Source organism: Elaeis guineensis, chromosome 7, assembly GCF_000442705.2.
Source record: "Elaeis guineensis isolate ETL-2024a chromosome 7, EG11, whole genome shotgun sequence".
Lineage (NCBI taxonomy): Eukaryota > Viridiplantae > Streptophyta > Magnoliopsida > Arecales > Arecaceae > Elaeis > Elaeis guineensis.
Window position 1 is genome coordinate 103956332 of NC_025999.2, and position 13735 is coordinate 103970066.

The 13735-nt window shown below is 38.4% G+C and overlaps 1 protein-coding gene across 1 annotated transcript in view; it reads left to right on the forward strand.

The window, feature by feature from the left end:
* Positions 1-5197: 5197 nt before the first annotated feature.
* LOC105047864 (protein argonaute PNH1) overlaps positions 5198-13735 on the forward strand; it is a 31763-nt gene continuing 23225 nt past the window's right edge. Inside the window, exon 1 of the mRNA XM_010926972.4 lies at positions 5198-5832. The gene's annotated coding sequence lies outside the window, so the exon portion shown is untranslated. The remainder of the gene's footprint in view (positions 5833-13735) is intronic.

A 13735-nucleotide genomic window follows, 5' to 3' on the forward strand; every position in this document is an offset into this window, starting at 1 on the left:
CATCATAATTTATTATTATTATCGAGATAACAACAGCATCATCATGGGGAGTCTGAATTCTCCGAACATCCTCTTCTGAAAAAGTTATTACATTGTTGAGTCGTCGTCATTTCGCCGACTCTTCTTCGAAAGTTGCCCCCCAGTCCAGTCGTCTGGAGATCATGTTGATCACCCCTGTAGTCGGCTGATTATTTATAATTTTCTCAATTGGCTGAGGTCGTCGATCGGTAGGAGGTTGAGTCGACGGATCTCTCCGATATTTTTCGATGTAGTCTCATCGAATCAGGACTTCTATCTCATCCCTAAATTGAATGCATTATTCGGTATCGTGACCGTGATTATGATGGAACCGACAATACTTCCTCTGATCGTGGTTCCTCGATGATGCTTTCATCGGTTGAGGGTGTCGTAGGTATTCTGCTCCTTCAATCTCCATAAGGATCTGCGCACGGGGAGCAGAAAGAGGAGTGTAGGAGTCATACCTGTTATAACTCGACCTTGGACTCTGTCGTCGGAGCGAAGCTCACTTATTGGAATGTGGCCGACTTGATTCGATCAGAGCTCCTTCCTTCTTCTATTTTTTTTCTTCTGACCTTTGTCTTCTGTCTGACGTCGGTCAGAAGCTCTTTCATCCGCATGCATATACTTATATGCATGCTCCAGAAATTCAGCATAAGTCCGGAGGAGAGTCTTGTCCAAAGAATATATGAATCGAGATCCCCTCAGACCTCTTTTCATGGCCGATATGGCTACATTTTCATTGAGGTCCTTGACTTCAAGCGTGGTCGTATTAAAACGGGCCACAAAATCTCGAAGTGTCTCAGTCTCTCCTTGTTTGATCGAGAAGAGACTGTCGGAGGTTCATGACGGCCTTTGACTGGTGCTGAATTGAACCACGAAGGAGTATTCGAGCTGTCCGAAGAAGTATATGCTTCCCGATTGAAGTCCAGAGTACCAGGCTCAAGCAGCTTTCCAAAGAGTCGTCAGGAAGCTAATGCACAAGAGAGCATCGGTTGCCCCCTGAATCGTCATGAGCCTTGTAGCTCTCAAGATAGTCGATCGGGTCAGTGGAGCCATCATATGGCTCTACTTGCGGGATGTTGAACCTAGATGGGATTGGCTCGTCCAAGATGTGTCGAGAGAGAGGCTGGACGGTGTGAAAGTCGTAGCCATTGGAGGACTTCCGACTTTTCACCTAAAGCTGGGTGAGTCGACGGTTGATTTTTTGAAACTTGCATTCGTAGTCATCGAATCGCCGTTGCTGAGAAACTCCGAGAGTAGAATCCCCCGACGAGTTTGAAGGAGAAGCAGAAGGTGTCGGCGGTCGTTTCCCCTTCATAATATGGTCGAGATGAGAAGGAGAGAAACGCCGTGAGTGGTGGGTGGCACGACGAGAGTGTCGAGAATGTCGCTGTTCGTCTCGACGGGAGAGCCGAGACAGTCGCTCCGGAGAAGGAGAAGGTGATCATTGCGGATGACGGTGGCTGTGCTTGGACGGCACCAACTGTGCCACCAGCTGCTCCGCTAGCGGTTGCTGCTAGGTTTGCTGCTGTTGGAAGCTTTTGACTGCCTCCATGAGAACATTCATTTGCTGCACAAGCGTAGTGATCTGGACGTCCGTAGTGATCACGTGACGTAAGGAACTAGACTCTGCTACTGGAGGAGGGGGAGGAACCTTTTCCCGGTGGAAAGAGTGCCTCGCTGATCCGGTTGCAATCGAGTATTGGGCTCTTATTTTCGTCATGGTGTGTATGATCTTTCCCTCTACCTGGCGCATCAATCTGTTGCGACCAACTCTCCGACGTCTGTCGTCGGTAACGAGTACCTACAAGATAGCATCCACAAGACCGGATTGATGTCCGACGAGGAACCTCCGATGCTTAAGTCAGAGAAGGAAGCTGATGAACAGTAGTTTTTTAATGTAAAAAGTAGCAGAGTTCTGGCCTCGAGATGGCTTATCAGTACTGCTCACTTACCTCCTTTTTATAAATGATTCTAGTGTAATCGTCGAGCACGTAGTCTCATTTTTTATGGTGCTAAATTATCAGACCATAAATATAGAATTAGTGGGGCGTTAATTCTCCTTAATAGCCGTAACACGTAGTTGATAATCATTTATAACGGTTATGGTATGTTGAGCAGATTAGCCGGCTATATGTCAGTAGAACCGACTATATATCGGTAGAATCTATAAGTGACCGTCGGTTAGTAGTTCTGTTATGTCGATGATCTAAGTCGTTTGTTATCGATCGGTAGTAGTCGAATCGTTAGTCAGTCAGTCGATATTAATCGGTCAGCTGACAGTAAATTGATATGATTTGCTCAATTGATCAATGAAGAGTCGAAACTGCATATGCAATCGATGCATAGTTGAAGTCGTAATGATCAAAATTGAAGTTCGGTCAATTTACCCCAATATTAACCATATAAAAAAAATTTTGAGTCAGAAAGAAAGGGAGATCCATCCACCACGATATTATCCTTGATTCCGTTTTTTTTTTCAGAGATACCGTCCACCATTAGTTGAATATGAAATGTTTGACTGATAATCAGAACGGAGTCATTATGGCACGTCTCAATTCACATATAAATAAATTAAATTTTAATAAAAGTCAACGCAGTCTTGTTATATATAATCATAATTGCTAGGACGTTATACGTAAAAAAGCCGGAAACATCCTTATCAATTTACTAACAAGGTAAGAGACCTTGGTGCTGTTGTCGTAACATTTGGAACCCCATAATATCAAATTTGGCAAGTCTCTAATTACAAAACTCAGGTTTTGATATTAAAGGGGTAACTTTGTACAGCCATATTTACCCCTGACCAGCCTTTTTTACAGGCCGCATCCACTGATGTAGCAATTGCCTTGGGGTGCATGAAGAAACTCGAGCCTCACTGGTCCACTCTTCTTAATTTCCTTGATTCCCACTCCAATAATATCCTTAAAGCTTAATTTTGACACTTTTGTACGCGTGTAGTCGTCATGGACTATATCTTACCTGATCATCATGCATGCCTCAATTCCCTAAGGGGAGTTGATAGTTGCATGGGAAGGCATGCACAAGACTACCAGTCAACTTTGTTGTAGTGATCTTTGGCTTGATATTAATCCGTTTGATTCAGCAAGACACTCTAAGGGATCCTCATCCATATCTTGGAGACATTTGAATGATAATTCATTGCAACGATGCATGATTTTATCCAAAAAATTAATGAAAAAATATTTTTTAAATTTTTTAATCCTTTATAAGTATTCAAGATATCTCAATATCTATCTGATGTGGGACTAAATATACTCTATATCGACCGTCACGTATTTTCCTATTTTAGTACTAACACTTTCGCTAGACCAATTGATTAAGGATCAAAATTTTAGTCAAATCTAATCACGGATATTATGATCGACTTGTTGTCTACTTTATGAAGATTGATGTTGTACTATTTGTATTGTACTATCTCTTGTTCTCTGTGGATCATGGATCACTTCTATGTACTTTGATATTATTTCTGACAATATTGGATCTAGCTTAAAAGAGCTAGATAAAAATATTATTTAAATTTTTTAACTTTATATAAATATTTAAAATTATTCTAACATATAATCGATATGAGATAAAATACACGTTTATAGAGTTCTCATGTACATCTGCCTAAAGACATCACCTAAAATGCCAATTCAAAAAATATTATTTAGGTTCCTTGGGCATATATATACATAAGTTCCTAAAATTATTTCAGCATATAATTAATATAGAGCTAAATAATCACCCATATAAGTCCTCACATGCTTTCGTATAACTCTCAGCATCCTTATAATGCTGAGGCTCTAGATCCAATCAAATTTAATTACAAATATCATGATTAATCCATAGTTAGACTTAAATGGAGTTTGTGCTATAGTGTCTCTTCATCTACATCTATGGGTTAGGTCCGCTTTAATAACATCTGTAATGATCCAAGATCTCATTTAAGAAAAGGTTTAGTAGAAAGTAAGTTTTGGGTTCTTTAGTCATATGCAAATTACGATTACGCTTGGGGTCGCTTGGATGAGAAATTTTTACTTGTTTGGTTTTTGAATGTTATGGTAAGCAGTCGAGCGCGCTTCCAAGCTATATTTTGAGACATGGAGCCCTAGTAGAAGAAGCCTTGATGCATGATGAGGTGGTCATTTGACAGAGTAGAATGAAGTCATAATTTATGATTTAGGTTAGTGTAGAACTCGCAATTAGTGCTTTGGTTATAACACTATACATAGTTTCTAATCCCAGCGAACGGTGAGGGCGCCGCGGTCTTTCCATGGATAGGGTTGAGAAACAGGGCGCCATAGTCTTTCCATGGATGTGGTTAAGCATCGTGCAGTGGCTCTCGTGCATTCGAGGCTCGTGGCATTGGTTACTTTGTTGTGGATGCTAAATAAATTGCTTGAAGTATGTTGTTAGCATGATTATATTTTAAATACGAATATCCTTTTTTTAAGAGAAAAATATGAATTAAGAAATAAGAAGACCATTTGGCAGATTGCATATAATGTTGCAGAAAATGTTTGTTTTTTTATTGCTTCAACGTCTAATACACTAAAAGGCAAATTTACACTTTTGTTGCATGCTTTGTGTTAAAAAAAAAGTATTTTTTGGAGGAACATCAATCTTGATGGTGCACACAATGAAGATGACAGAAATTTCATGTTACACTACCTCCTAGTTCATATGCATCACAAATCGGATATACTCTGGTATCATATAAAATAATTTTAAAAATAAATTAAAAATATTATTTAAATTATTTAATTTTATATAAATATTTAAGATGAGAATAATTATTGATCAGAACAATTCCACCGCATGTTTCTTAAATCATCCAATAGTAAATCAATAAATTGTGAAAAAAATTATATCATTATTCGAATTTGATTGAAAATTAAAAAAAATATTATTAATTATAATTGATTAGCTGATAATTTTTATTATTTTAAATAAAAAATATATTTTTTTTGAATGCTGTACTGATCTATTATTGGGTAGCCGAAGATATATACCGTAGAGCCGTCCTAATTCTCCAAGGCGGTGCACCATCCAACCGTTCCATCCGTTGGATTCAGGAATTTGGTGTACTTTGTACCCAAAGGGGAGCCCCCCGCATCAAGAGGCTCTTGTACGCGGAGCTTAAGAGAAGGATGGCCCTCGAGAAATGTGCGCTTCTCACCCTCCCATCAACCCACGCCTCTCATCGCCGGCCTCAGGGAATCCTCTCTCTCTCCCTTTCTTTCACTCTCTCTATTTTCTTTAGATGACAACCGACTCGCTTCAATTGAGCCTCCATAGATCTCGCTCTCCGCCCTCGTCTCGCGCGTGCTTTGGTTTGGAGGCCCTCTCGTCCTCCGGAGTCCACAGTCACTCTGTTCTCATCCCCCCTCCATCTCCCCGCCCACCACCTCCCTCCCTCTCCTTTTTATCCTCTCTCTCTCTCTAGAAAGAAAGAAAGAAAGAAAAGAGCTGCTCTGCTGCTGAGAGGAAGAGGGTTAGTGAGAGAAAGAGATGGAGAACTGAAAGCGTTGCTTTTAACGGTGGATGGGATTTTTTTTTTTTTTTAATATCAGCAAGCGGACGAGTTCGAAGAGAAGTGGAAGCCTTCTTTATTATAACACGAGAGAGAGAAGGGGAAGGAAGAAACTTGCCGTGGTTATTAATTTCCAAGCTCATGCTCTTTCCGCGTAAAAGCTTTTCTTTTTTCGAATGTAGAAGCGGCTAAGGGTTCTTCTTCTCGCTGGGGATCACCGCCGATCGAATCGCTCTATTTTTCTCTCTCCGTAGCTATCGGCACGGCACGAGGTACGCATGCTTCTCTTGTTCCTTCTTCGATTCGTTTTACATCTCTTCTTTTGCTATTCAAGAAAAAAAGAAGAAGAAGAAGAAGACATAACATGTTTAGGTGATTTGGAGCGGTTTTGATCGTTTTATCCCCGTAATTATTTGGCACTTAGGGTTCTTGAGGCCGAATCCGGCCAGTCCCGTGGCCGTCCTTTGTTTTCATTTTAGATTTCCGTTTCTTTTGGCTGCCTGTGCTTGAATATAGATTGGGAAAATGCTTCGTCTAAGCTAGATTCACGTCGAGCGTTACATTGGATGGAAAGAAGGAAGAAAGGGAACCGAAGCCGACCGTACGCCTTTCGCTCCTTTCTCTCTTTCTTTCTTTTGTTTTTTTGTTTTTTTTGCTTTTTCTCTACTGGTTCGGTTCATGACCGTTCGATTTTCACGTTCCGTTCCCGCCTGCGTTTCGTGCCGTCGGATCCTCTTCGCATCCCGACGTCATACCCGAGGATCTTTCAGCGTTGCAATCTTGCTGCATTCTACCTTTTGGAAAAGCCAATCTTTGAACCGATATGCTATCTTTGTAGTCATCGGAGGGTGATCTTTTTCTTTGATTTCATATCTGCGGAGATAAAAGTTAAATATGAGGAAGAATATCCGCTAATGTCTTCCTTCCCTACTCGTTTTGTAGCGGTAACAAGAGAATAGCGAATTTAACAGCAAGCAAACAAAACTAAGCTATCTGTGGCAATTAAAGATCTCATGCTCATCAGGCACATACATCGTGAGACCAACGGTGCGTTGGTGGCCTCTCTGATGACAGAGCATACCGGAGAAGTTATTGGCCAATGCAGACATTCCGAGATGTTTTTCGTTTTAGCCGTATTCATACCCCACGTATGTTCAGTCTTATCAAAAAAAAAAAAAAAAAAAATTCACACATCTATATCTTGAATTTTTTGAAAAACTCTCTCAAAAAAAATAGATTTTTTATCAACCCTGAGGAAGTAGGGTTAAGATTGCAAATGGATTGGATTGATCTATATCCCAACCCATTTTAAAGGATCGATAGGTCATATTATATTCTAAAATCGGATCCGTTCTATTTTTAGATCGACTCTGAATTTATTGGTTTCCGACCTAACCCGATCTATTTGATTTCTAGATCAATTCTGGATCCTGTACTCTATAACTAGATTTGAATTCAGTAAACTATTAGGATCTAAATCTATTTGAGCCTTTAAATTATGATTTAAGTTTTATATAAGCAATATTTTTCTTGCACAATATAGGTTTAAAATTATTTTTAATATCTTAGTTTATTTTAAGAATAATATTATTTATTGTCTATTTTGTATGATTAATAATAATTTGCTGTGTGGTAATTAAAATGTAGTCAAGCTATATTAGACCCAAACTCGATCCGTATACAAATATTCAAGTTAGGATCGGGTTATACATGGACCTTTCTCGATTCGAATGACTTTTTGAGACTTGAGTTATATATGTTTAGGTCATCCTGCTCACTCTCCTTGCTTTCTCCAATGATCGATGAGTATGCTTTTTTTTTTGGGGGGGGGGGAGGCGGATGTGGATTGGGGATTAGATTAGGTTGTATAAGGTTTGAATCAAAAAATTATCAATCTAAATCCAACTTATTTATTAAACAGCTAAAAAATTAAAATTTAAATCCGACCTATTTATTAAACAAGTAATTCTATTCAACTCGTATAACCCATTTATTAAGCAAATCAGGCTAAGTTAAATGAGTTAAATAGATTAAGTAAATTTTGAATGAATTAAATAGATTTAAATGAATTAAACAATTTAAGTAGATCGAGTTAAATAGAACAAAAATGAGTTAAATAGATTTTAAACTAGTTAAATAAATCTTGAATAAGTTAAATGAGGTCGGGTCATGATATGATCCAACTATTGAATAGGTCAAAATGGATTACATAGGTCAAAGATTTAAAGTCAAATCTAATCTATTTAATAAATAAGTTTAGATAGATTGATTTATTTATGGTCTAAACTAATTTATATCAAATCCAAATCTAGTTAAAATAGATTGTTTATAAATTGGATTGATAGATCGAGTTATAAATTGTCATCTCTGATATTAAATAATTTTTTTGAAAAATTAATAATAATAATAATAATTATTATTATGCACAAGCATAAGCATGGCCTCTAGTGTGTAGGCCCGGATGCACTCATTTGGTGGCCTCCTTGGCTTGGCGGGTCTTGCCAGTGATGGAGTCGAGCCTCCGATGGAGGGACATATCTAAGGTGAATGGATACAGGCGAAGGGAAGGGGGAGTAGAAGGTGAACTCATGATGCAAGTAGTGGGAAAGCGCTTGCGTGCGGAGAGGCATTTTTCTTTTTTTCCATTTTTTCCTCATTGAGGTGGCTGATTTTGTCCTGTAGATCGTCGCAAGCCTAGGCTGCTCAGCTGGTACACCATCCAAATGCACTAGTTAGCTTTCCGTTGCAGGCGTCTACACTATGTCATATCTGTTTATCTGGGGATCATTGAGGATAAAAAAATTATCTAAAAATCTATATTTTTTTAAATAAATATTTTTCAAATAATATTTAGACAAAAAAATTATTTATTCATATTTTTTTATATATTAAAAAATGATTCGAAAATTTATTATTCATATTCTTTTGTATTACTAGTTTTTTAGATAAGTTGATAAGGTATATACATATTTTTCATAATATTATTTATTATATAAATATTATTATATAACAATATGATATAATATATTATAATATATTATATCATTAATTATATATAATAATAATATATATTATTTTAATATAATATAATGTATTGTATTATATAAATATTATTATATATAGTAATATATTATATTATTATTAAGATATATTATACTATTATAATTCTATTATTATAAGGTTGAAGGTATATAAGGAATGAATTAAAAAAAATATTTTCTTAGTTGATGAAAAAATAATTTAGGATCCATCATTTTATAGATAAATATCATGAGAAAGTTGATTAACTTTTTTATTGACCAACTAATCCATGTTCCCACACTTTTCAAGATGGATAAGTTACTTTTTTATGGATAGCATTTGTTCATGAAATGAAAAAAAATCTTACCCATTTAGAGGGTGGCTAAATCATTTTTCTATCAACTGAAAAAATAATCTTTCTAATTCATTTCTAATATATCCTTAACCTTATAATAATAATATAATATATTATAATATAGTATATCATAATAATAATATAATAATAATATATTTTATATAATAATATTTATGTAATATATTGTTACAATAATATGATATATTATATTTTAATATAGTATGTTGTAATATAATATAGAATATTATATTATAATATTATAATAAATTATTATAATATAATATAATCTACTATATTACTATAATATATTATAATGATATAATACTGTATTATATTTTAATATAATATATTATAATATATAATAATATATATTATATTATATTAATATAAAATATTAACATAATATATTATAATAATATATAACAATATAATAATATAATATATTATATATGTAATAATATATACTAATATAATATAATATATTATATTCTTATATATAATAATATTATATAATATATATTATAAATTATTAATATAATATATTATTATATTATATTATATTATATTATTTATATAATAAAGAGTATTATAAAAAATATGGATAGATCTTAGTAACTTATCTAGAAAATTAATAATGTAAAAGAATATGAATAAATTATTTTTTTATCTAAATATTACGTAGAAAATAGTTATCTAAAAAAATACAGATTCTTAGATAATCTTTTTACTCTCAAAAGAATGGAGCCTAAGTCGATATTTAGGCATTACTTTAGACTTTAGATTTACCTTTTTGCTTTTTTTTTTTTCCCTCAGTAACGTGATAAGATTGCAGGACTCAAACGAATCTAAGTTTATCCAATCATGTCATCCTTGGAGGTGTGCCTCGACCTACTATTAGGTTCTATAATCCATGCTACAAAATTACGATAATGCAACATAAAATATGCTCTAAATACAGATTAGGGACTCTCTGATCACACTGGCAAGATAATTAAAAGGTGCAAGAAACAATTGATATCTAATGACTATAATATCTGGCTTGATTTTCTGTATAGAAGCGTAGGCTCTTTTCATGGAAAAAACAAAGGTCCTATTGGAGAAAAAGAGCCTCCGAAGTTTCTTTTTAGTTTTTTTCCTTTTTGTTTTTTGTTTAAGTGGGTAGATTGTTTTTTTTTTTTTAATTTAGGAGTGTTATATATATATATATATGTATGTATGTATGTATGTATAGTTATGGCTTGAGGACGAGGGCTAGTCGAGGGCACGACATATCATGGGATTGAGGCTAATTGGCATAATTGTTTCGCCAACTTCCCCTCTTTTCATATTCATGAATATATGAAATTCTGGAATGAATGGGTCATTTTCCCATCCCTTTCCTTACAAGAAAAAAAAAAATAAAAGATATTTTTACCAATCAAGTTTATTTTGCAATTTGAGGGACAACATAGTTATTGATGAATTCGACATACCCTTAGCGTCCGTTAGGATGTCTCACCCAACCAGTTCAGATTCTTTATGGTACACGTGTAGTGCAGACGGATGCATGTCCTAAATGGCTGCAAAAGTTATCAAGTCATACATGTGAAGGATTATAGTATCCAATCTGGCCCGACCCTCTCTATTTTTAAAATAAGTGGTAGTTATTTAGAATTATATTTTTGTTTAAAATTATTTACAATTCTATAACCCCACCTATTTTATCTTATCTATTTATATAGTAGTCACGTGATTCGCTACATTTGCTTGCACCCAACTCTGTAAGCGGACTCTATTATCTGCCGGTTAGTGATATTTTTTTGGTAGTACATTGTAATCTCATTAATTATAGTTATAAACTATGATTATTCAACTCAACGGGATTTGACCCAATCCATTTTATCTGTTCGACTCAATCTGCCATAATCACCCAATCTTATTTATCAGACCCATTCTAATCCGAGATAGATATGTTGGGGATATGAATACAATATTTTTAATTAGAGAGTGATTATGGATATTAATCGATTCGACTCATACTCGATTCATTGTCATTCCTATGCTCCTTGTTGCTAATTTGCATCATATATCTCTTGGATATATTGTTAACGTTTTGGATATATATGACAATGAGAGAGTTCATTACTAATCTTGCCTCAGCCAAAATAACAATGGATTCTCTTCATGCAACTTGGATATCTGGTATTTTTCAACCTAAGTTTGTATCAATTCATAAACTTTTTAATATCATCTTTAATCATCCACTCCAGTTGAATGAGATGATATCCCGAGCGATGCTTAGCGTCGTTCCAACCCATCCAGATATATCCATTGCATTTGTGCATCTGTAAAGGATCTAAATTTTTTTAAGGTACTATTGGGATATACCGACTGACCCCTATACGCTGACTTATCCTCAGAACGATCCTACCGACGTCTGACTCTACCCACCGGATGGACAGACGACTCTGATAATGACTGTTGACGATATCTGGCCAAAAGTATACCAGTCAAACAGAGCAATACTGTTTCCAACCGGTCGAACGGTCGAACCCATATCACCGACTCGCTGTCAGGGGTGGCAGCCGACGTCTGACTTCCACAAGGCACCAGATCAGTCGATGTGTTTTCGAGTCATCACCCGACGTTCCGGCAACCAAATACCGATATATAGTCGGCCAGCCCGTCCAAACGCCGTACAACCGCTATGGACTGTTGTCCTGCCAAGGACATGCTGTACGACCGCCATGGGGCGTTGTCCTGCCAAGGACACGGGTTAATTCCAATGACCTAACAACCTACGATGATTTGATAGCCCCTGACGATTTGACAACTTTTCGGTTGTCTGCACCATTAATGGCGGGACCATACTGCATTCTACTATAAAACGGGGTAAGGCAACAGTTTTGGTAAGCTCTTTCTCTCTCGATGAGCCCCTGATTTTTTCACCGTTGCCTAGTCTCCTCTCTGACTTGAGCGTCGGAGGGTCTCCGTCGGAAACATCTCCGATCAGTGAGGACTTTCCTTGCAGGTGCGCGTTCCCGACGATCAGGCGATGAGGGAATTGGCCGCAACAGATTTGGCGCATCAGGTAGGGGCTCGAGTCGGCCGCAGCGGCGGTAAGACAGCAAGCTTCATAGAGCTTGAAAAATCTCTCGAGATGACAAAAATCAAGGCTCAGCGATCGAGAGCTACCAGATCGGCGAGGTACTCTTCTCGTCGGGAAGAGGCCTCTCCTTTACCCTCTATGACGAAACCCAGCTCTCCGCATCCGGTGGTGACCATGGAGGCACAGATTGCGGCGATCATGCGGCAAATGACTGTTCTGACAGACGCGGTCAAAAATCTCCAACAACAACCGACCCAGTTGCCGCAACCGCCGGCACACCCGATGCCGTCCAGAAGTAGCCGTCGATGTCCGCGTTAACTTCCATCTCCTCCTCAAGAGCAGCCATCTCAGCACTCCCACAGAGAAGGGGGAAGCGGCCACGGTGCGACACCCACCGATCTCGACGTCCCTCTCCTTTCCAGCTGAAGCGAGCGAGGAAGGAGAAGCAGCCACGGACACCATCCGCCTCCCTCTCAAATTCGTCGAGAAGTTCGACCCCTGGAGTTTCTCAACACCGACGGTTGGACTATTACGAACGTAAGTTCGAAGAAATCGACCGTCGGCTTGCCCAGCTCCAGACGAATGGTCAGAAGTCTTCAAACGACATCGACTTCTGGACCACCCAACCTCTCTTCCGATTTATCCTCGACGAACCAATCTTTAGTCGGTTCAAGATGCCTCATGTGGAGCCTTACGACGGCTCCACCGACCCAGTTGACCATCTGGAGAGCTATAAGGCTCTCATGATAATTCAAGGGGCAACCGATGCCCTCTTTTGCATCGACTTCTCCGCCACCCTTCGTAAAGCTGTCAGGGCCTGGTACTCCGACCTTCGCTCAGAAGGTATCCACTCCTTCGAGCAGCTTGAGCATTCTTTCGTGGCCCATTTCAGCACTAGCCGGAAATCGTCATGAACCTCGAACAGTCTTTTCTCCCTCAAGCAGGGAGAAAATGAGACACTTCGACACTTTGTGGCCCGATTCAATGCGGCCACACTTGAGGTTCGGGACCTCAACGAAGACATGGCTATCTCGACCCTGAAGAGGGGGTTAAGGGAGTCCCGATTCACATATTTCCTGGACAAGACCCTCCCTCGGACATATGCCGAATTGCTGGAGCGCGCGTGCAAATACATGCGCGTGGACGAAGGAGCTTCTGACCGACGTCTGACCGAGAGCAAGGGTCAGAAGGAGAAGCGGAAGAAAAGTCGAGCTCCTGCTGAACCCAGGAGGTCCCCGACCGATAAGCAGGTCTCACCCCGACGACGGAACCCGAGATCGCCCTGACGTCGGAGTCCGAGACTGACGCATTGTAGGTATGACTCCTACACCCCTCTCTCTTCTCTTCGTGCGCAGATCCTGATGGAGATCGAAGGAGCGAAATATCTGCGATGGCCTCCGCCTCTGAAGGCAAAGGGCCGCGATCGGAGAAAATACTGTCGATTCCATCGGGGCCACGGTCACAACACCGAGCAATGCATCCAACTTAAGGATGAAATAGAGGCCCTCATACGATGAGGGTATCTCAGAAAGTATCGAAGGGACCCATCGACTCGACCCCTTCCCGATCGATGACCCTAACCGACTGAAGAAGCAGCAAACAATCAGCCTACTGTCGGGGTCATCAACATGATCTCTAAACGACTGGATCGAGGGACGACTGCTGAAGGGGAGTCGACGAAGAAGCCATGCCAGGATGATGTAATCATTTT